Raw genomic sequence first — 25,077 nt, 5'->3', positions numbered from 1 at the left:
TGTGCATTCTTCATTTGTGTTTCTTTCTTGAAACATTGCCATTGGGGAGTTCTCTCGATAAAGCTGGTCAGGTAATGCCCACCTTGCCAGGTCAACAGTCCACATATTTAGCAGTAGGTCACTGCTATTCTTGCTTTCTGCAGGAAAAATAGTGTGAACTGCAGTGATAGGTCAATGCTTGCTTTTTCACTAGGACCATCTAACACATTCATGACTCTGAGTTTGTTCCCTTTGGCATTTATAATGCAGGAGACTTCAGGTTACTTTTTGCCAAGTGATGGAGGAAAAGAACGGGTTCTAGGTGAATACTTCTGCATTTTATTTCACATTTAAAAATTCATATTATCTCCAATTTTTATTTAAAATTTTTTTTTCATAATAAAAGATCTTATCAAATTATAGTTCTGCTCCCTAGATGGTAATTATGTGTGGTCAGAGAATCACTGAGAAAAAATGAGTGTTGAGCTCCTATGTCTAGTTACTGGGTGAGATCCTTTATATTGACATTTCCTGACCTTCTCTGCAATTCTACTCCATCAAGCTTTATTGAGTAATATCTATTAGCTACTTTTGATTACATAAGCAACACAGAATCAATACTGGAATGTTCGTAAAATAAAGAAAAAATGAAAAAAATATTTTTAATAGCTCCAGAGATATCATTCTTGTTAATGGCTTAGTATATTTCTCCCAGTATATTTCTAAGCATTTAAACTATTAATAATGATTTATTACATAGAAAATATTATCCCCTGCTTGCAAATGATGAAAGAACAGTCCAGTAAACATCCAAAGTCATTCGTTTTTGTGGTAATCAGGACTAAAAGCTACTCTGACTGATATATGGCTGACATGAACTTCCTTTATGACAATCAATGCAATTAGCATTCTGTTACAGAAGTGCTCCTCTTTTCTGTTTTTCACTGATTAGTTCTGACCCACAAACTAAACAAAATTATATATTCATGTAAAACCATTCTGTTTATGATGCAATAATTAAATCAATCTTGTTAAAACGTAAGTCTGATCATATCACTCATCTACATGGAATCTTCAAATGGTTTGCTATCTTGTACCAAGAGCTGAAGTCACTGCCAACAAAAGCCAAAGTAATGTTTTGAAAGATTAACTACATCAGGAGCTTTCATAGGAAACTTAGGGTTCCAAAGTAAAATAAGTTAAAAGTATTTCAATACATCTCAATAAACAATCCTAGGAAAAAAATAAACAGATGATCTGAATAAACCCTTTCTCAAAGAAAACACACAAATGGCCAACAGGTATACATAAAGATACTCAACATTACTAATTATCACAGAGATGAAAATCAAAAACACAATGAGATATCACCTCACACCTATTAGAATAGCTATTATCAAAAAGACAAGAAATAACAAGTGTTGGGAGGCTGTAGACAAAAGGGAACCTTTGTGCATTGTTGGTGGGAATATCAATTGCTGCAGCCACTATGGAAAACAGTATGGGATTCTTCAAAAAAATATAAAAAACAACTACCATATGATCCAACAATTCCACTTCTAGCTGTTTATCCAAAGAAAACAGAAACACTCACTCTAAAAGATACATAACCCACACATTCATTGCAGCATTATTTACAATAGCCAAGATATGGAAATAACCTAAGTATTCATGATGGATGAATGGATAAAAATGTGTGTGTGTGTGTGTGGTGTATATATGTATATGCATATACACACAATAAAGTATTATTCAGCCATAAAAAGAAGGAAATCTTACCATTGGTGACAACATGAATTGACCTTGTGGAAATATGCTAAATAAGACAGAGAAAGGCAAATACCATATGATCTCACTCATATATGGAATCTAAAGCAAAACAAAACAAAAACAGAAACAAAAAAATACCTCTCATGCTTACACATACAGAGAACAGACTGATGGTTGCCAGAGGCTGGGTTTGGGGTTTGGGCAAAATGTGTGAAGGACATTACAATGTACAAACTTTCAGTTATAAAATGTCATGGGGATATGATGTACAGCACACTGACTATAACTAATAACACTGAATTGCTTATTTGAAAGTTGCTAAGAGAATACTACTTGAAAGTTCTGTACACAAGAAAAAATTGTAAGTATTTATGGTGATGGATGTTGACTAGAATTTTGTGATGTTAATTTTGCTATATGTACATATATTGTATCATTATATTGTACACCTGAAACTAATATTATGTTGTATGTCAATTTACCTCAATTTTTAAAAAGTACCTAGAAGGGCCTTCACATCTTCTTTCTTATTACAAAATAGAAATATGGACAAAGGTCTCTTGACCTTGGTGTTCAATATTATAAATTAAAGGTTAAAGGCACCTGGTAGAAGCTTTCTTCTTTGCTTCCATTCTAGCTGATGGCATTTTTTCTCAAGTAGACCATAACCATAACAGATTAACACTCAACAAGTTGATTGTTATTCAGTAAACAGAGCCTCTTTCAAATCTGGGAGTTTTCATATGAGAATAAGTTTTTGAAAATATTCTATAAATATTTCTCATTAAACAAAGAGAATGTTCAGAAAAACCAAAACAGCATTGCTGTTGTGAAATCCAGATTTGGCTTCTTCAGGTCATTCGATGGATGCCATCAGGTTGTGTTGGAACTGCTTCGATGATAAATACAGCAATGATAAATGTAAATAGTTGAATTTGATGCATTTGACAATTTGAAACATTATCGTTTTCTATGGTTTATTTAAAGTAGGAGAAAATGGAATTCTCCCCACCCTCAACATACAATACACAATATTTATAATGCTATGTGATGAGTTATTGTTATTCATAGGACTCAGATTTTAGGACCTAACAGGGAAACTTAGAAGCAGTGACTCTGATAAAAGAACTTGCAAATGAAGTGGACCACTTTGTGGTTAAAGTAAGTTCCTCATCACTGGGGAGACTCAACTCAAGACTGTGAAATCACTAAAATGGAGGAAGCCTCTCCTTGGGTTCCAGCAAACAGATATGTAAATAAGGTCCAAGCATGTTTGCGTAAAAAATATCCAGGAAACAGGCAGCACTCAAAGACATCAATTTTCTGGGAAAGTATGAGACAGTTGCATGGAGGAAACAAGAGAATTAGCTGAAAGTCTGCATTAGATGTCAGTTAGACTATGTGATTGCTCTGTTACTGTCCAGCCAGGTGACTTATATTATCACCTTCTCCATAACAGACTGGGGCCCTGACCTCTGAAGAATGGAGTCTGAAGCACCATGCTTCACACATAGGCAGAGAACTGCAAAGGGGAGCAGGCAGGGAAAGATGAAATGGAAACAGAATCTCTAATGACAAACTCATAGAAATCCCAGAATGTAAAATATTGAATTTTAAATGAATTGAAGGAAATTATAAAAGACAACTCCCCAGAGGCTCCACTGCTCCACTAAATGCCTAAAACTATAGAAGGATAGAAGAAATATTATCAAATTTTAGAATAATTGGGATAAAAGAACATCCAAAAGTTTCCAGAGACATAACGAATTAAACACAAAGGGTTCGGGATAAGAATGTCATCAGACTTCTTAAAAACAACAGTGGGAAGAAAATGAGAGTAGAGCAAAATCTTCCAAATTCTGAGAGGAAATGACTTTAAATCTCTATTCTGTATTCTACCTTATTGTGAATCAAGTGGGAAAGCACAATAAAGACATTGTTCAGACAAGCAAGGTCTCTAAACACTTATTTCTAATACATGCTTATTTGGAAGCTACAGAATAATGTATTAAACAGAGTACAACAAAGAAGGAGAAGAAACAAGATCTGGAAATCAGGGTAGTAGCCAGGTGAAGTCTCCGGATGTTGAATAAAAAAGGTAACAAGGCCCTTGCTTCTCAGTAAGCTCAGAAGGCATCCAGCTGAAATTAGAGCAGAAGTTCAGGGCCCCTATTGAGATAAGGGAAAGAGACATTGTCATGAAAATCAAAATCAAACTGATGTAGGTTAACTTTATCACTCTGCATGTGACAAAGAAACCAGAATATTTAGGAAAATACCAATAGAATTATAGAAAATCAGACAAGTAAAAATCTGAATTAAAAAATAACTCCAGCCTGGTGAGGCAGTGACACAATGAATAGAGCATCGGACTGGGATGTGGAGGACCAAGGTTCGAGACCCCAAGGTCGCCAACTTGAGCGTGGGCTCATCTGGTTTGAGCAAAGCTCACCAGCTTGAGCGTGGGCTCGCTGGCTCGAGCAAGGGATCACTCATTCTGCTGTAGCCCCCCAGTCAAGGCACATATGAGACAGCAATCAATGAACAACTTAGAAGTTGCAACAAAGAATTGATGTTTCTCATCTCTCTCCCTTCCTGTCTGTCTGTCCCTATCAGTCCCTCTCTCTGACTCTGTCTCTGTCCATAAATAAATAAATAAATAAATAAACTCCAGAAAAAAAGAAGGGATTGTTCAAGATGATAGGCATGGTTATAGTGAACTGCTTGGCTCAGCAGTGAACAATATTTTTGTAGGCATTCCGATGTAAATGCTACATATAAATTGTGACATAACGTTGAAAGTATAGAGGAAGGGGAACTTGGATCCTTATAAAAATTAACTAAAATTATATCTGCAACCTTCCAGTATATAATCACTAATGACAACCCTTTTCTTTTGTTTTCACATTTTAGTCTCTCTTTAGGAAAGCAACATGGTTCAGGGGAAAGAACACAGGCTTAAGAAAAAGAGGTCTGTCATAATAATACCAAGTCACTTAACTGGTTAGAGCACTGGTTTTCTTGCCAGTCAAATGGTTAGAATATTGATCTCAGAAAAATTGTGTAAATAATCAAATGATATAGAAAGTCAGAAAATAGATGCACAATAAATGTTTCTTCTTGTCCTTTCTTTCAACTTAACCTAAATTTTAAAATGCTGGAGAGCCTGACCTGTGGTGGCACAGTGGATAAAGCATTGACCTGGAAATGCTGAGGTCACCGGTTCGAAACCCTGGGCTTGCCTGGTCAAGGCACATATGGGAGTTGATGCTTCCTCCCCCACTTCTCTCTCTCTCTGTCTCTCTTTCTCTTCTCTAAAAAAAAAAAAGAATAAATAAATAAATAAATAAATAAATAAAATTAAAAAAATAAAATAAAATGCTGGAGAAAGATCCATTATGAAAACATGCCATTTTCAGGTAACTGCCGTATTAAATATCACCCCAAGGGTGGCTAAATTATCTTGATTAGAAAACAATGCCCTTCACCAAGCACAGGATGATCAAGCAATTGTCTTGCCAGAGACAATAAATATGAGCGTTGTTCAACTTGCCAAAAACATTGCCCAAATCCTCATGCAATATTTGGCCCAGGAATGTTCATTCATCCTCAGGAGAATGCTGGATAGTGTGTGTGTATGTGTGCCTGTGTGTGCTTAGTAATCTCAAAGTACAGAGGAAATGTTCTAGGATGTGGCAAGGTGAGGATCTTTTCCTGGAACATTGCCAAGCATTAAGTCAAATGTTTGTAACCTTCTGCTCAAAATGTCAGAGGACTCTGAAAGTTCAGAAAATGCAGAGGAGGGAAGGAATTAAGGGAAACAGAAAGAATGATTTAATTTAAGAAGCATCAAATATTAGGAAAGACATCTTCTAAGACTTGATTCTGGGTCAGCACCCATTTTTCAGTTTGTTTAGCTGAAATGACTGGCCTAAAGTTAGACAATAAGCCAATATTATATGTATCCCAGATGTTTATGGTTGTGTGACTTTTGGCAAATCATTTACAAGCAGACACTTCTAACAGGTCAAAACTGGCAGGAATGTTAGAGAAGATCTGATCCAAGCTCTCACTTTCTAAGTAAAGAAAGTGATGCCTGAGAAGTGATAAACCATACACAAGACAAAGAGTTGGGCAAACTCGGAGGCACATATATCCAGGCTAGCTCCATGGTTGCGTAGACAACATGATTAATTCAGTCATGGAGTCAACCTTTAACCGAGACTGTGAAGCATAGCTACAAAGCCTAGGCATCTTCCCAGGGTGAGTATCAGAGGAGAGGCTGAGATCAGATCACCTTGTCCACGGGTGTGAGTGAGAGAAATTGCAGAGGGCTGTGATGTTTTTTCCCCCCTCAAAGTAAGAATGTTCTCAAAATGCACCTGGTACAAAATCAGCTTTAGAGACATAGAATCTAGCAACCTCAACTTAAAAAGAAAAGTCAAGGGAAAAAATATATGGGGAAAAGCTGATAAATAATAGCTTTCTAAAACATAAGAGGAAAGCTATGAACATGACTTTGGTTCACAGACCTAGAGTCTACTTACTGAGCCATACTGTTGAAAACCCTTGGCTTGGCTTGCATGACCTTTGAAGAGCCATCAGCCCACAATACATTGAAAGATGAATATTTCTCTTGGAATTTTAAACTAATTTCTTATTGGCATTCATCATTTGGAAATTAAGACTTTAATAAAAAGCTTTCCTTTCTCTGTTCCCAGGGTTCTCCACTGGGTGCCTTTCTGCTATTGCTGACACCGTCTGACTCAGAGACTGGATTCATTATTTGAATTGGGCAGTTTTGTTTTCTCATCCCACTTTATTTAGCCTTTTCCACTCACCAAGTATGCGGAGTCTAAAGTTCTAAGCATAGATAATTTATCCAAAAGACTTCTCAATGAACATGGAGAGAGCCTGCGACATACTTCCCCTTCATGCCTACTCTCTCACCAGCCTGTGCCCACATGCTTGTATGACTTCTCCATCTGGAGCCCCCTCGTGCCAGCTACCTCAGCTCACTCACCATGAATATGCAGAGCACAGACAATGTAACACAGGTAGTAGGCACCCAACATTGGGTTTAATGAGCTGAAAAGATGTGGACAGATCAATGGCTTTCCAAAGTATGTGTGGTGTGTGTGTGTTGAGCACATAGACACAAACATGTGTATATTCATTCTGTCTGCTCCTGGGTTTAAAAAACACCAGGCATGGCTTTTACTGCACAGTCTTTGCACAGGCACTAGCCCAGAAACTCTCCATTCAGCTGGCACTGTCCGAGAATGAGGTCTTCCATGGGACCAGGTTGTTTTAGGACCCTTTAACCCACTTCCTAACCGTCAATATTAAAACAAATAAATGGTGAATGGAAAGTCTTTTAAAAAATATATCATATAGTTCTTGAACACAAAACATACTATTTTATGTCTGTCCTAAGATTTATTTCAAGGTCATAATTATAACCATTGATGACGGAGCTTGGTCAGGGGCACACTCAGAGACTGCTTTGGTTTTGGAGGCTATCCGAACCCAGATGCAATTACGTGACATTGCTATGTTTTTATATTCCTTCATTTCCTCTTAATAGATTTTCTGACTCCTTTCCCATGTTCTTGGCTTCTAATGTAAACTGGTAAACCAAACAAGTCAATATAGTATAATAATCACATCAGGTACAGATGGGTTTGGGCTAAGAGCAAGAACTCACGGGCTTTCATGCTAACCTATTTGAACTATTTAGGGGGTTCTGAGACTGAACTCTTGCTTCCACGCCAGACAGTCCCAGGACCCAGAGAAGTGACCTTTGCAAGTTCAAACTGTCACTGAAAATGCTGGTGACAATAATAGTGTTGATGATGAAACACCTTCAATTTTAAGAGTGTTAAATAATTTATACACAGTAAACCAATCCTCCCAGTTCTTTCCTAGAAATAAGCTGTATTTCCTGAGAAATTGGTAACTTTCTCAGAACACTTGGAAACCTCTCATTTAATTTAAACATTTATTTTATGGGTGCAATTTTCTTTCGGAGAATAACTTTCATACTCGAGATATTCATCTGTCGGAAATCATCTATCTTTTCTTTTTCAGAGAAGTATAGTAAAGAGGCCCATCACAAAGTAAGTGGCTCTTTTAAAAGTATTTCCCAAGTAAGAATATACTGTGGGGCAATGTTTCCCTCTGATCTTTCTTTCTGACGTGTTTTGGAGTAAACGCTGCACGCACCACCCATCTGCATGTACTCCAAGGATTAAACAAGGCAACAAAGAAGAAAATCCAGAGCCTGTGTTGGTTTTGAATGCCACGGAGCTGAGATGTAGGTCAGATCTTCACCCTTAGTCTCCATCTGTATCCGGCTGTCTTTACTACGCCAGCACCTGAGCAAAACCTGTGTTTGCTCAACTTAACAGTACTGGGAAGGAGGGAGAATAGTCTCCAACAGAAACAGAGATGCGAGTTGGATTATCACGATATGGGGTGCCACTCGACATTTTTATTTTATGTGAAAATGTTAAACCTTGGTTTCTGGTGGAAACACTCAAATTGGAATAGGGTCATTTCTCCTGCGTTTAATCTGCTGTGCAGATTCTATGTGGGACTTTCTTCTAAGGTCACTACCTATTTGAAAGGACACCAAGATGGGGTAGGGGTGACTGCTAAACTGGGACAAGTGGGGCTGATGTGGATTCTGTGTAGGAAGTTTTCAATACAGAGCATCCAAACAGTCATGGGCTTTGGCTCCTATTCAGAGATGAGGAAATAGGGGCTTGGGGATCAGAAGAAATGGCATGCTAAATGACCATGTAAGAAGTGAGTCGCCGGGTCTATTAGTTTACTAGGGCTGCCGTGACAAACTACCACCTCTACCTCCTGGATGCCTCAAACATCAGAAGTGTATTGTCTAACTGATGTGGAGGCTAGACATCTTCACAGAATCAGGCTCCCCCTGATGACGCTGGGGAAGGATCTCTCCTGGCTTGTAGTAGCTCCCTGGCTCCCACCTTTACATGGTGTTCTCCCACGTGCATATTTGTCTCTGCACCTGATTTTCCCCTTTTTACAAAAACATCTGTCATACTGGATTAAGGCTAACCCAAATGACCTCATTTTAACATATCTTTGCCCCTCTCCACGTAAGGTCACATTCTGAGATTCTGGGTATTAGGACATCAACACATCTTCTTTGGAAACACAATTCAGCTAAAAACATGTGGTCACTACCAAACCAGTTTCCCAGCTCCCAGACGGGAGCCTGTTTTATAGCCAACATGGCTTCTGGCATTGTTTTTTCTGAGAACAAGTCCCTGGTTTCATCCTGAAGTCAAATGTAAATGATTCAGTGATTATTTCTTTAGCATCAGCACTCCATTAGTGTAGATAATTAAAAGTTGATAGCAGCAGGCATTATTTTTCATTTCTAAATGCCTGCATGAAGATGGAATAGCCATTTTCCTAGAAGGAATGGCGATAATCCATCACCCTGACATTGAGGGGAATTCCACCGAAAAAAGGTAGGAGAAGAAAAGCATTTTATCAATGTGATTCATTATTATCATCAACAGGGTCACTGTGGCTATGCTTCATTCATTTATTACTATTTCCCACCCACAAATAGAGGATACAACCAGCCTGTGTTATTTCAAAATAGTATTTCATATGAGTCAGTCTTTGTACCTAGAAATAAGGCAAATAACAATAAAAACCCACAATACCAACATTCATTTATTCATTATTCAGAAAGTATTTCTTGAAGATATTTATGTATGCATGTACGTATGTATGTGCTGGGCACTGATCTACATGCCTATGAAACATCAGAGAACAAAATAGAGAATAAAAACTGTTCACGGAGGCCCTGGCCAGTTTGCTCAGTGATAGAGCATTGGCCCAGCATGTGGATGTCCTGGGTTTGATTCCCAGTCAGGGCACACAGGACAGGTAACCATCTGCTTCTCCACCCCTCCTTGCTCTCCCTTCTCTCTCTTCCCCTCCTGCAGTCATGGCTCAGTTGGAGCAAGCTGGCCCCAGGCACTGAGAATGGCTCCATGGTATTTCCTCAGGTGCTAAAATAGCTCGGTTTCTGAGCAACAGAGCAACGGTCCCAGATGGGCAGAGCATCACCTGACAGGGGGCTTGTCAGGTGGATCCTGGTTGGGGTTCATGTGGGAGACTGTCTCTGCCTCCCTGCTTCTCACTTAAGAAAAATTAAAAAAAAAAAACAAAAACAAAAACAAAAAAATTCCTGCTCATTGAGCTTAACTTCTTATTAAATAAACTGCATAATATATTGGAAGATGAGAAAAATGGAGCAGGGTAGGGGGGACTGAATGTTGTGCTGTGTGTGTGTGGGGGGGGTGCCTGCGGTTCGGGGTGCTTCACTGACAAGGTAACACTGGAGGAAGCTGGGAAGAAGTGATGGGCGAAGCCTGGGTTGTGCGGGGAAGTATTCCTAGCGGAGAAGAATCAGGGCAAAGAGGCTGAAAGGGGTTCAGGCCCAGTGCCCCAGAAACAGCAACGGCCAATGTGGACATCAGTGACCCTGGTGGCTGAAGACCCGGCCCTATTCCAGCTCTGAGCGGGTTTGACAGCTGCAGCCCGGAAGCCTCCTCAACTCTCTCCTGCCTCCAAGTCTGAGCTCCTCCCGACGTTCTCTGGCTGCTGACCAACAGTATTCAAGTGGGTGGGAAAGTGCAAGGGAAAGAGTAATGCTTTGGTATGGCCATACGATCTCCTTCCGTAATCTCTATGCCCATCAGCTACCCAGCTAAATATTGGCAGCATTTATAAAAAGTAAACTTGATTTATTTGATCTAAACAGGATGATCACGTAACTGAAACCTGTATTCCACTAGCAAAGCCAAGCAAATCCTTCTCAATGGGGGGGAAAAAAGGCCTAACATTACATACATCTATGATAATGTTCATACTGCAGCATTCTTACCAACATGGAAAAGAATTTATTTACATCTAAGAAACTGGTTGTTGGGGGACAATTCTTCACGGCTGCTCACATGTCTGCACATCTTGTGAATGGATGAGCTACTAAGTTTGTTCCAGGCTATTGTTCCAGAATGCTTGTGAAACAAAAATCTACTGGAAAATAGAGATAGTGTTTCCTTCTGGAGCAAAAAGAAGTTTATTTACTGTCTTGTACAAGATTGTATCTTTCTTGGAGCAGAGGTTCATCAGATCATAACAGAGGGACCCTAAATTCAGCCTTCCCCACCCCACACGCATTCAAGCTCTCTTCCTTTTGCCTGTGGGAATCGGGTTTGGGGAAGTGGCGGAACTTAAGCTTCTCTGCTCCTGGAATTCCTGCGGGAATAAACTATCCCTCATTTCTGACCCAGGAGGCCCGTGTCTCCTGCCTACATTCGTGTGACAGACTAACCTGCTGAGGTGCAAGTAGGGTTAAAACCACAGTTCTCACATCCACTCTAGGGATGCTCAAGAGGCCTGAAATAATAAATGTTTGCACCCATAGAGACATTCCAGGAGAAACACCATATCCATAGCTATTTTGGTCATGAAAGTTTACAGGACTCTGGTAGTTTGGTTGCTCCTCAGGAAACTTAGTTAAAATGGGTCTAGAGCACTTTGTAAGTGTTCATTGCTGTCAACTTTGCACAGCCAGCTGTTGTAAGGGTAAGACCGAAGAGATAAACTGGGACCTCACAGCTGTTGCCTTTCTTTGTTCAAAAGAAAATTCAGAATTTAAATTTCAGTACAGAAAAGAGTATTACTAATATCAAGTGAATATTTTAATTTGGCCACAGAGGCTGATAATATTATCTTGAAGCATGTTAGGTAGCTATAAATATTTTCTCTTATTTATAAGAGAAATTCGCAGAAAAGAATTATTTTTAAAAATGAAAGAAAAAATTCTTTATAATAATGCATTCTGATAAAAGGATTTAGATGTATTTCCAATGCTTTTGTAAGGAGGTCACAGAATGATACAGTCAACTGAGCCTTATTTTTTTTCTGAACAATGTTAACAGTTATATATTCAATAAGTTACCTGACTTGGTCAGTTTTGAATGGAGAAGCATAGATTAGCAAAGTTAAAACTGTTTGCTCTTTTTATTTGATAAATAATTCAAGATAAATTGTCATAAGAAAAGGACTTTCCCATATCTGAGGTCCCTGTCAATATTTAACACACAATGTATTCTAATCCTAGAGAACCGTGCCATTGAAATTGCAAACAGCATTGGTAGGCAGGCAAACGCCAGTCCACTAATGTGTCCACCTTTAACCCCCGTTAAGTATTTATGCAAACTAAATAAAAGTGTTAAGTACATGATGGACTTTCCAATGCAAGTAATTCATTTAATATTTATTTTGCTCCAATTTCATTGCTATTTGAATGATTTCACTCTCTGTTTTATTGAAAATTGCAAGCATGGGTATTCTTTTTTTTTTTTCTTGTTCTTTAAATTTTTTTTTTTAATTAGAAACTGAAGTTGGAAACGGGGAGGCAGTCAAACAGACTCCTGCATGTGCCCGACCGGGATCCACCCGGCATGCCCACCAGGGGGTGATGCTCTGCCCATCTGGGACGTCACTCTGTTGCAACCAGAACCATTCTAGTACCTGAGGCAGAGGCCATAGAGCCATCCTCAGCTCCCGAGCCAACTTTGCTCCAATGGAGTCTTGGCTGCGGGAGGAGAAGAGAGAGACAGAGACGAAGGAGAGAGGGAGGGGTGGAGAAGCAGATGGGCGCTTCTCCTGTGTTTCCTGGCTGGGAATCAAACCTGGGACTCCTGCATGCCAGGCCGATGCTCTACCACTGAGCAAACCGGCCAGGGCCAAGCAAGCATGGATATTCTTGTAGGCAAACAAAATACTGTGGCATTTGAACAATCATTCAAGGCAACATGACATAGTGGAAAGAGCACCAACCTATGACAAAGGGAGTCATGACCTCCAGCCCAGCATTGTCAGCAAAGAAGGTCTACGAGTCAGTTTTCCTGAGAACCCTCTTGACAGTGGAGGTACCAGAAGTAACCCACAGAGGGCAGAGTGGCTAGGTCTGTAGGAAGGGCTGTGCGAAGCCAACTGCCAAGGTTGAGATGATTACATCATGTTCAGGATGTTCCCAACAGTTCTTTTCAAATGCTACTGTACATAAGACTCTCCAGAAGATCTGGTTAAAATATGATTTCTGATTCAGTGGCTCCTAGGTGGGACCTGAAATCCTGCATTTCTAACAAGCTCCCAGGAAGGGCCACACTGTGAATGGTGAGGGTCTATATCTCTATAGCACTACCAACAGCTGAGAAGAAGCTGAATTGTAATATATGTTAAAATCTGCGACCCTGCTATGCAACGCAAACCATCTTATTTTTCAATTTGGAACAACAAAAAAATCAATTTCTTAGGTCCATAACTGCTAGGTAAGATGGTATCAGAACTAAGTGTGGTAGCCAGAGGCTTTCCCTTAGAGCTTGTGGTTAAAGCATAACTAGTTCTCCATATTGTAAGTAGCATTCTTTGGGGTCTCATGGGGTAGCTTCTATAGGTACTTACCTCAGAACAATAACTGCAGAAATGGGAGCATTTTGCAATGTAGACTAAAGAAGAATTTGCTTACGACTATAAAGAGTCCTTTCTATAAGTTCAAAGTGGCTTACAATTAAGCTCACTAACTTTCCTAACACTTCTGTGAAGGGATTTTTATTTTATCAGTGGAGGAACTATAGCTATAGAATTCTAAGAGCCTTAGCCATTAAATCTTTAAATGTTCTCATGGGTGTTCCTTGGTAAGAGTGAGCAATGTGTAAAAAGTGTGACTCACAGGAACATATGAACAAAAGTCAAAGTCAACCTCAACTTACAGCTTTAGACTCTATCATCTCATGATGGTAGACAGAGCATTTACACTAAGTAGGCTTCAGTTTCCCTCATATGTAAAATAAAAATACAATTAACTCCTTCATTACTTTGCAATGTGGTAATCGTGAATGACCACCTCTGAACACTTATGCGATTTGGACCTTACCTCAAGGTTTTTATTGGTTTGTTCCCTAAAAGCCATTAAAATGTAATTTGGAACAGTAGCATAAAGAGGTCTTATTAAATCATACTGGTCAGAAGGATGGCTCTGGCATGATCAGGATGCCCCAAACTCTCACTGAAGGAAGAAGAAATTCAGAGGGAACAGAAAAATATCAATATACCCTATTACTTGCTTACAGAAATAAGTGCTTTTATTGCTATGTTTGCTGTGTTATTATTCCAGTCTAGTGCCTTAAATGCTGAATGCATGTATGTGTGTATGCACATGCTTGCAAATTCATGGGCATGTAGAATAAGAATTTAGAAGGGTGATAGGAGAATCTGTCTTTTCCCCAGAGTTAACAGGCTTAGAAAAATTGATAACTGCCTGACCTGTGGTGGCGCAGTGGATAAAGTGTCGACCTGGAAATGCTGAGGTCGCCGGTTCAAAATCCTGGGCTTGCCTGGTCAAGGCACATATGGGAGTTGATGCTTCCAGCTCCTCCCCCCTGTCTCTCTCTCCTCTCTGTCTCTCTCTGTCTCTCTCTCCTCTCTCAAATGAATAAATAAAAAAAAAGAAAAATCGATAACTGTTATTGCTTTTTAATTGACACACAGAAGTCTCCAAAATACTATGTCCTAGTTAAGAATGGAAAATTATGACATAGAAAACCCCTCTGGGAATTACACTGCTCACTGCTTCCTTTGATGCCATCAAATCCTTAACTAAAATGAACTTCTATAAATGTCCCAAGATAGTAGTACCCTTAGAAGCCTATCTCCGTGATATCTTAATGTACAAGTAAATCTTACTATATTTTTGAAAATTAAATAATTCATGTACTGTAGGAAAGACTTTTAGTCTTTAAGTTTTATTCTTATTGAGAAGAAAAATGAGAATTATATAGATGACACTCTATAATGTAATAGTTCTGATCATTAATGTGAAAAACAAGTAACTTTCTTCCAAGTATGTAAATGTCTTTTGTTCTACTGGATAATTTGTTCAGTTACCAGGTGCTTTTATTACTTTTTTCCATAAAATTTAACATATATTGAGAAAATAACAGTAATATCAGTTTAAATGTTATCATGGTACAAATCAAGTTTATCAAAATTCCTGAAATGTTATAGACTAAATAAACTCTTATCAGCACAATGCCAGTTCATAGTAAGTCTATGAAAAATGAAAATGCATTTGGAATCTATGTGGGCATTGATTTTGTATGGCCTTAGCAAATATAAAACATCAAAGTACATATTAAACTGTAAGGTTATGTTTAAATGTACCTTCAAGAAAACAAAGAAATCTGACTAGTTTCAATGAGTTATAAAAAGAAGGTCAAAATGAACTTTTATAAAAGTATATGTTGTATGCAGTATTGCTATGCCATTTCTGTACCACTCAACTTCTTGAAACAAATAAAACAAAGTATATATACATGTATACATACATAGATATAAATACAATATATAATTGGAGTTACTAATTATTTTTTAATATTCCACCACATTCTGAACCATATACCCTATTTGTCTAGGAAAATTATTAGTATTTGAGTCAATACAACTAGTACAGCAGATTTGAAGGAAATCATTATGAATGGACAGAGAGGAAAGAAGGACAAAGTTAGGTTATTTCTTGCCTAAGTAGCCTCAATTCCTAGCCCTCACAACATGCCATCTAAATGTTAGAGAGCTAAGGAGAGCTGGAGAAATGTTTTCTTACATGACTGGTTGATGGGAAATAAACTGCCCTTACTGTGGGAGTATCTAGCCCAAAGGTGAGTCTACTCAAGGACTCTAATTTGAGACTAAGTAAAATCAAACTCATTAACCAGAAGGCTATGAGTAGCTGCCACTTTATTAGTTATTTGATTTTTGTGTGTGAGAACCTTAAATCAAGAATATAGAGATGTTAATGTCTGTGGGAGGCCCAAGAGATAAGCTGAATATTTGCCTTGCTGAAATTCATACCTGTTGACTGGTGGTCGCTATCCATTTGGCTTGTTGCTTTGTCTTTCTAATCCCTGCAGCATTTTGCCTTTGGCCCCAGCTGTGGGGCTTGAATGAAAAAAGAAAAAATTGAAATACATTCTCTAGTTAGAACCAAAAAGGAGAGGAAATCAGGAGATGGAAAGAGGAAGAAAGTGACTTGACCCAAATCTTTGTCTGACATTCAGGAAAGTAAATGTTGGCCCACCTGGCCTGTGGTGGCGCAGTGGATAAAGTGTCAACCTGGAATGCTGAGGTCCCCGGTCTGAAACCGGGGCTTGCCTGGTCAAGGCACATATGGGAGTTCATGCTGCCTGCCTCTCCCTCCCTCTAATCTAGGTTTGTAAAAAAAAAAAAAAAGCACTCTCTTCTGTGGCTACACTGATCTACATTCCCACCAACAGTGAATGAGAGTCCCCTTTCCTCCATATCCTTTCCCAAACTGTTGTTTGTTGATTTATTGATGACAGCCATTTTGACAGGTGTGAGGGGATGTCTTATTGAGGTTTTAATTTAAACTTCTCTGATGATTAGTGACCTTGAGCATCTTTTCATATGTCTATTGGTCATCTGTATGAGGAGTGCCTATTCAGGTCTTTTGCTCATTTTTTAAATTGGATTGTTTGTTTCTTTGGTGTTGAGTTGTACAAGTTCTTTACAAATTTTGGATATTAACCTCTTATCAGATGTACCACTGGTGAATATGTTCTTCTATTAGGTGGATATCTTTTCATTTTGTTGATGGTTCCCTTTGCTGTGCAAAAACTGTTTAGTTTGATGTAGTCCCATTTGTTCATTTTTTTCTTTCGTTTCCCTTGCCCAGGGTGATATATCCGGAAAAAAAAATAGTTACAAGAAATGTTCAAAATTTTACTGCCTGTGTTTTACTCAAGGATTTTTATGGTTTTAAGTCATACATTTAAATTTTTTTCCATGTCCCCCCATTCATAATACGGACCAGGCAAAGAGCCAGGGCTGAGGTGTAGATGGGTGGGTTTACTCTGCCTCCTCTTTCTGTATAGACAGTGTAAGAACACAGCCTGTGGTAAACACTGGGAGGCCATACATTTAAATTTTTAATCCATTTTGAGTTTATTATTTATTGTAGATGGTATAAAAAAACAGTATGGTGTTTTCTCAAAAATTTAAAAATAGAACTGTCTTATGACCCAGCAATTCTACTTCTGGGAATATATCCAAAGAAACCCCAAATACTAATACAAAAGAAAATATGCACCCCTATGTTCATTGTAGTGTTATTTACAACAGCCAAGATTTAGAAGTAGCTCAAGTGCCCATCAGCAGTTGAGTGGAAAAACAAGCTGAGATACGTTTACACAATGGAATGCTACTCAGGTGTAGGAAAGAAGGAACTCTTACTTTTTGCAGCAGCATGAATGGACCTAAAGGGTATTATGCTAAGTGAAATAAGCCAGTCAGATAGAGGCAAGTACCACATGATCTCACCTATATGTGGAATCTAACGAACAAAATAAACTAACAGACAGAACAGAAACAGACTCATAGATACAGAGAACAGACTCACAGCTGCCAGAGAGGGGTTAAGGAAGGCCGAGTGAAGAAAGGTAAAGGGATAAGCAAAAATAATACAAAACAAAACTCATAGATCCAGATAACAGTATGGGGATTACAAGAAGGAAATGGGGCGTTGGGGAAGGTAGGAGAGGGTAAAGGAGGGAAAAATGGTAACGAAAGGAGACTTGACTTTGGAGGGTATGAATGCACAATCCAATATACAGATGATGTATTATAGAATTGTACACCGAAAACCTATATAATGTTATTAACCAATGTAACCACAATAAATTCAAAGAAAATTATTTTTAAAAAGAATGAAAGCCAAAAGGAAGAGCGTTGTTAAAGCGAGGACCACATTTCCTGGGGAAAGGAGGTATTGATGTCATCACAGCAACACTGTTCTTGGGTGATGAAGGAAACTTAATCTTCCCTGCCCTCCCCAGAACCTCAGATGGTTCTTTTTATTCTCTCTTAAAATAGAAAATCTTACCATGGTATTAAAGAAAAAAAAGATTTAGTAATTAAAATTCTTTTCCAAACATTTCATAATCATGTGACCTCATGATTCTACAGCTTTTCACCATAGTTTTTTTTTTCCCTCCCATTTACTTGGTATAAAATTTTAAAAAACTGAAAATTTAATAATGTGAAGCAGGAATGACTTTTATTCACCAATACTGACATTCTTTAATCTTAATTATTTTCTACATAAAAATTATTTTTAAAGCATAGAATAATTTTTTTTTTCCTCACAGAACAAAAATCCATGTTGGGCTGAAATTAATATTGTTTTTGTAAATATGTTGTTGTATTTACTTAATACTGCATAATAGAGGATGAACAAGGTGCTACAGGCATAGTTAAAATATATAATTATAGGAATTTCATAGCCACCTAGAAAATTGTCCTTCCCCCAAGACAACTTAGAAAGGAAGAGGAAAACAGTGTGTATGGGTGTGTGTGCATGTGTATGTGTTTGTGTGTGTGTGTGTGTATGTGAGAGAGAGAGAGAGAGAGAGAGAGAGAGAGAGAGAGATTCTAGACTCATCAAAACAGCAGCCTTGCTAAAGAACAAGCACCAGAAGTTCATAGCTCACTCACTGTTTCTCAACTCCAGCTCTCCCTGTGGTCTCCTTGTGTTTTTCTCTTTATGATTGTGCTTACTGTACGGTCATTTTATTATTTATCAGAGGTTGTGGCCATCTCCACTTTCCAATAATGACCAAAACTGCATGATATCTAACTTTGGTTGGTCTTTGATGACTGACTTAATATAGAACAGAACAGGGCAATATTAAAGTAACAATTTCCACTTAAATAGTAGGTAATTCGTGCTACTTAGTGGTGAGTTTAATACACTTGGACTAATCAGGATAAATTTTTCTGTAAGCACATTTTACTGATAGTTAAGGTTATTTGTAATCTCTCAGCACATGATTCAGAATAAATGATTCGTAAACACCTAAAATTTCTTTGTCTGTTTTTTTTTCTCAGTTATAAAGAGAAATACTTATTTGCTTGCTGGTAATTTTTATCTAACAGTGGAATTAATTTTCCCTTTATATGTTGATCAGGTCTTAAAATACTTCACAGACTGTGACTTCATAAGAGATTAGGCGTAAATCAATGCAGAGTGTGAAAGGTTAAGGCTAGGCCAAGAAGACACTGCTGAAAGCACACCTTTTACTAAAGTTCAGCGCTTGTCCCTATACCCTTGGAGAAGCAAATAAATTAAATTCATGTCCTTCTCTTACTTGTGACCTAGGAAAACTTACCAGAGCTGTTTAGGGTTTTAATTCACTTATTCAACAAACATTTATTGAGTGCCTGCAATCTGCCAGACACTGGCCAGGATACCAAGGAAATAAAAGTGAAATAAACAGAGACAGATATGTCTAAAGGAGAGGGAGAGTTACAGGAAAACAGGTGGTAGTATTAATAATAGATGAATATTGCAAAATAGAGGGTAAACAAGGTGATACAGGAACAAGAGAGAGGAGTGGTCTAGTGAATTTAGGGGGAGAGTTACAGAGGAGATGGTTATTTGAGCTGAGTCTCAAAGCAGGAAAGACTACTAGCATGGGTTCTTAAACTGGGACCCAGACACCCTCCCAAGCACCAGTGGGTGGAATACAGGGCATCTGTGACCTTAGATGGAAACATTTGCATAGCTCTTTTCTCTGAACTCTAAATGGAAACTAGCATGTCCATGAATTTTGAATGTCAACAACAAAGCACAATAATATTAATAGTACCTGTGATTTTTCTCATCAAAAGAACTAGCAATGGTAGTTATTAGCTCTGTGGTTAGATCTCGTTACTTAATGCACTAACAAAGAAGTCGATTTATTATGATAGCACAATTTAAAAATATTTTAACAGTCTTTCAATTTCAATTAATTGGCTTTCTTTGGAATCTGATGTATTTCACATAGATATTTATAGACACTATCCTAAGAGAGAGTCCCTGGGCATCACTAGAATGCCAACGAGATCTATGGAAAAAAAAACACGTATCACCAAGATTAGAAGAATAGCAAGGCTAATAACTTGTGCACTAATAGACTGTATCTGCAAGAGTCTGCGAAATCATACGGAGGAGAATGTGTCAGAGAAGCCTAAATTCCTTTGGAGAGGGCTGTGGGCACACTCAACCCAAAGGATTAGTGGAGTGATGTATCAAAAAGATCTTAGAAGGAACTGGACATTGCTTGGGCAAGGCAAACACACCTTTACCTAACAAAAACTTAATAGGAGTGTCAATGCCCTTGGTAAGGCTAGACAGTCCTGGCTAATGGGAACAAAACATTCTGAATATGAAGAGCAGTCTGTTCAAGAGGAGTCTGTTCATAGAGAAACTCCATGTTCTAATGTAGTTGAAAGTTGAAAGTCCCTCCCAGGACATCGAGGGCCAGTGAGGGGCGTATTGAAATGGAAGCAAGAAGCTTAAAGCTTCGAGATATTTTGCTAACTTACTTAATGCTAAGTATTGTGATATTTTAATGTGTTTGTAGCACTTACTATGCTCCCAGCACTGAAGGAAGGTTAAATAATTGGCCTGTGATCACAGAGCTAGGGAAGGCGTGTGGACAGGACAGGTACACAGCTGGTCAGGAGCTGCAAGGGAGGCTCTGAAGGGGTGCTGTCAACTTCCAGGAGAGTACCCTGGCAAAGGTGCCTGGGTTTCTTAGCTAGTGGCACATACTGCCCGAGAAAGTCTCACACTTTTCTGAGCAATCTGACACACAAGGCAAACTTTCAATGGTGGAAACAAATGGCCATTTCCCGAGAAATGTTTATCTTCTTGTGTTTCCCTGAAGGTAAATCCTCCTAGCCTTGAACATATGGATAAACTCAAACGGGTGAGCTGGGGCCAGGCACTGAGTCTCTTTCTCTTTCCATTAGGGCATCAGAGGCGGATCTCTCTGTGCTGCCTCGCAGCTCTGCTGGGTTCCAGCACCTCTCCTCCCTTTGGGACCATGAGACCCAGGAAGGGAAGCGCTGAGTGGAAGGCTGTGGATGACACCACCTCTCAGAGTGACCCATTCCTCCAGCCATCACGTGTTCCTTCTCCCCAGTACTTAAACCCTCACTTCTGAGGAATGGGTCTGAAATCAAAATTTAGTTATCAATTGACTCTTCAGAAACAAAATGTACATCACCACTTAAAATGTTGGAAGAGCATACCATTCTTCCACATGGCGCTGAGAACTGAACTGAGATCTTAACTGCTTTCTTATGTCCAGCAATTTCCACCATGTTTTACAGCAGTGATTTCATTTTCTAGGCTAGAAAGAAGTTGTGTATGTTGCATGTGGAAGCCATCCTTGTGGGACTCCTCCCTCCTCTCCACGTGCCAACTTAATAAATCACAGAGTTCTATCTACCCTGCTCTCTAAATGTATACTTAACCTGTAGATCTACTCCACCTCTACTGCCAGTGACCTGTGGCCTGGTCTCACCTGGGGTACTGCCGCAGCCCCCTGCAAGACGTCCCTGACTCTGTCTTGTTTGCTCACAGAGTATTCTCGCAATGGCCAGAGTGATCTTTCTGAGTCACTTAGCCCTCCATGGCCCTCAGAACAAAATAGGAATTCCTTAACCTAAAATATAAGCTCTTTAACATGACCTTTGACTCTATCTCTAGTTTCATCTCTTACTACTCATTTCCTCTTAGTCTAAGCAACTGTCCTACCAAATTATTTTCAGCTCCCCTGACATGCAGGCTCTTAGAATTCTGGGCCTTTTAACATGCCCTTTGTTTTCCTAAAGCCCCACCCCTCACCCCTCTCCTTGACCTGACCTTTTACCTGACAAACACCCCTCACTCTTCAGGTGGAAATTCCAGAGAGCCTTCCTCTTATAGCAACTCAGAACGGGATGCCCTTGTCCTACTGTGTGTGTGCTTGTGTCTCTGCTAGAGGAGGCCCAGAACGGTGTACTTCTTGTTCTAAATGCATTTGCAGCTTTCATCATAGTGCTTGGTAGACATGCAGTAAATATCTGTTGACTGGACAGATGAATAAGATGGACTTGTAATGAGGTTTGCTCTAAAACAAATAATATTGACCGAGTAATAGTGTTTTCCAGACAATATTTTTACAACTACGTTTCTTTAAAAGTATCAAATTAAAGTTCGCAATTTTTCTATTTGCATAATCACTAAATATGAACTGGTGCCTCCTGACCAACACAAGTAGAATATGTCACCACTGTGCCTGAAGCAACAGTCTGTTTTTACTAAACAATTACATTTTTAAAAAGTTGTTTTATAAGGTATTTCCTTCCATTTGTTCTCTCTAAAATGCAGTAAGCAAGTCAGAACAACTTTGGGTAACCTTTACTCACACAAAAATGTACTCATCTTTTCCTCTTCTCCCCACCCTCTGACAAGTCAGATACACAGGAAGTAAAGAGAGTTCGTTGATTGACAGGAGCTAATGGCACTGGAAGAGATCATGTAGGGGTAAGCGTGAGGAATGCAGAACACAAGAGACAGGTAAACAACCCCCAGCCTGCTCTGGTTACCACTGAGAGGGAAGCAGGGGAGGACCTGTGGGAACAGTAAGAAAATAAAAATTACCTAGAAGCCAGAGGTAGAAGAGTGTCCTTAGGCAATCATTTTGGGAGGTTGGATACCCCAAATAGTTTGCATCTTTAATAAAATCTTATTGGTTTAGCCATCATGCTATCCCTAAATTAAATGAAGACTATAGACATCAAACATAAAACTACTTAACGCCACTTGACTAAACACACAAGGTTGATTTTTAGGCATCAGTGTCGTATTTGAAAAAGGAAGAGGGTAATTGGCTTTAATCAGTGCATTTAAAATTAATTTTGGGGTCAGTTTTGCCTAAATGTCCAGCATCTCTAGAGCCAGGATTAATCTCAATTGGTGTCATAAATAAAGTCAGCCTATGGCTCTTTACCGGACAGCCAGAGACAAGAGCACAGACACCTGGTCTTGGTTGCTGCTGTAACACCTCCCGAGACACTCCAGCTATTCCTGTCCTCACTAAACAACACAGGGGACCCTACAGGCTTCCAGAAAATAAAAACTCTCAACTCCACTAACAGTATACCCATCTCACCTCAAGTGATGAGAAGCTAGACTTTCACTTTACTTTTTGACTTAAGGTTCTCCTTCTTCCCCACCTGAGTCTAGGAAGGTATATTAGCTTCCTAGGGCATCAAAACAAAGTATAACAGATTTGGTGGCTGAAACCAACAGAAATGTATTGTCTAACAGCTCCAGAGGACTGAGGTCTGAAAGAAAGTGTTGGCGGGGCCATGCCCCCTCCACAGCCTGTAGGGCACTATTCTTCTTGCCTCTTCTAGCTTTTGGTAGCCCCAGAAAGATAGTGGAAGTGATCAAAGACCCAGTAAAAAATATGACTCTCAGCTTTATATGGGGGACTTCTACCATCATGGGGGGGGATAACTATGGAAAAGTCCTTGTTTTGATGAAGCTTATAGTCCAGAGTGAAATGACAATCAACAAATAAATAAGGACATTTATGTGTCTGATGGTACATACCAGATATAGAGGTGAGAGAAGTTGGGGAGCACGAGGAATTGGGAGGAACTGGATGGCCAAGGAAACCCTTGATGAAAAGGTAATACTTGAGCCAAAATATTAAGGAAGTGAAATGGTAAGCCAGTTGCTTTCTGATGCCTCCAAAATATTTTATAATTATTATAATTCTCTCTTCATGGATTTCCTATTTGAAAACATAGCACTTTCCAAAAACTTTAAATTCTTGGTTAATTGTCAAAATACATTCTCTTTTTATAAGAAGCCCTTCAGGATACAGACAAAAGTTGGGCTCTTGGCTTTCAGAGCCAAAGGCTAAACTTAACCAGCAACAGGACTTGGGCAATAGGACCCTCACTTCTTCTATCTTTGTTCCAACTTCAGATTTGTATGGAGATGTCAATTTAAACTAAAGTAAACCCTCTTGCCAGGCTTCATGCTTCCAGCCCAATGTCATTTGCAATGTTGTTGAGAACACACATACCAGATGCTACTTCATAAGTACCAGGAAACAAAGAGCACTGTGTTGTTCAGTGACATATCCCAGTGCTGGACACATAGTAGGTACTCAATAAATTTTTGTTGAATTGTTTTTCTTGAGCTCATACCATCTGCCTGACGCAGTCACTGACCACTGAGATTGATATTCCCATTTGAGTTCTGCTTCTTCTATGATTATTCTAGTTTCCATTGTTCTTTGCCCTCCATTGTGCCAGCACATCACACTGGCCATGACTCTTCTTTCAGTTGAATTACATGTTAGATTATTGAACGTGTCAGAATAATGAGAAACAAGTGATGTAACAATACAGGATGTGGGCAGGGAGGGGTACATCTTTCTCTAAACGGAATGATCAGGTAAAGAGAACTCCATGGCATATCAAAGTGCATGTTTGGAGAGTGGGGTATCCAGAGGGAGGAACAACCTGCTCACAGATAAGAAAGCCATTTCCTTTTCATTCCCCTACTGATTTCAGCTGTTCCACAAAGAGGAAGGTAGAGGCTCCAAAGATCCATGCTTATCATCCGCTGGTGGTTTGATCTTAAGGGCTGCTGAAGACACATTCTGTTTTGTTTTCCAATTTGTTTCTCAATTTGTACCAGATGCCATCATCAGGGTGGGGTTTATATTTTCCCAGCATGGGTTTCCTACAAAGTTCTGCTGCTGATAGCTATTATTTTAAATTCCATTTTATAAAGCATGTACTCTTTCTTACTTAGCCTTTTTCTATATGTTATAATATCCTAAACCTTTCATTGATAGTGACAGCCACAAATCCCTGTGGTTTGCTCTCAGGAAAATATCTTTGTGAAGTAAGGTAGATCTGGAAAGAATATCAACCAGCAGTAAATTGTTTGGTAGAGATTTTTTTTTTTTTGCTCCTCTTTTACTGAAAGAACTTTTCCCACTCAGAAATGAAACAAAGCTACCTCATAAGATATATATTCATCAACCACTTATGTTCAATATTTGTGGAGTGCCTTTTATATGCTAGGCATTTTTCTAGACCTTGAGGGTATACAAATGAGTAAAATACACAACAATTTTTAATCTCATGGCACTTATATTCTGATTTACATAACAAGAGCTGGCATCTGGGAGAGGGCTGTCATTTTAATATACATATTTGACTTTCCCTAGCTGGATTTGGCTTTAACATTAATTTGACTGACATCTAAATTAATTTATTAGCTCCTTATTACAAATCACCATTGATTAAAAAAAAATAACAGAAAGTACTCAAAAGTTCAAATTC

General features: G+C 38.9%; 1 protein-coding gene and 1 non-coding gene across 2 annotated transcripts in view; both read right to left on the bottom strand.

Moving 5' to 3' along the window:
* NRG1 (neuregulin 1) overlaps window positions 1-25,077 on the bottom strand; it is a 1,091,963-nt gene that overhangs the window by 529,276 nt on the left and 537,610 nt on the right. The gene's annotated exons all lie outside the window — the stretch shown is intronic.
* Window positions 16,676-16,806, bottom strand: LOC136309841 (small nucleolar RNA SNORA51). Its single transcript, XR_010726472.1, has one exon. It is a non-coding gene; the product is annotated as a small nucleolar RNA SNORA51 (small nucleolar RNA).

This window comes from Saccopteryx bilineata, chromosome 6 (genome assembly GCF_036850765.1).
Source record: "Saccopteryx bilineata isolate mSacBil1 chromosome 6, mSacBil1_pri_phased_curated, whole genome shotgun sequence".
NCBI lineage: Eukaryota > Metazoa > Chordata > Mammalia > Chiroptera > Emballonuridae > Saccopteryx > Saccopteryx bilineata.
This window is presented reverse-complemented; position numbering and strand designations above follow the sequence as displayed.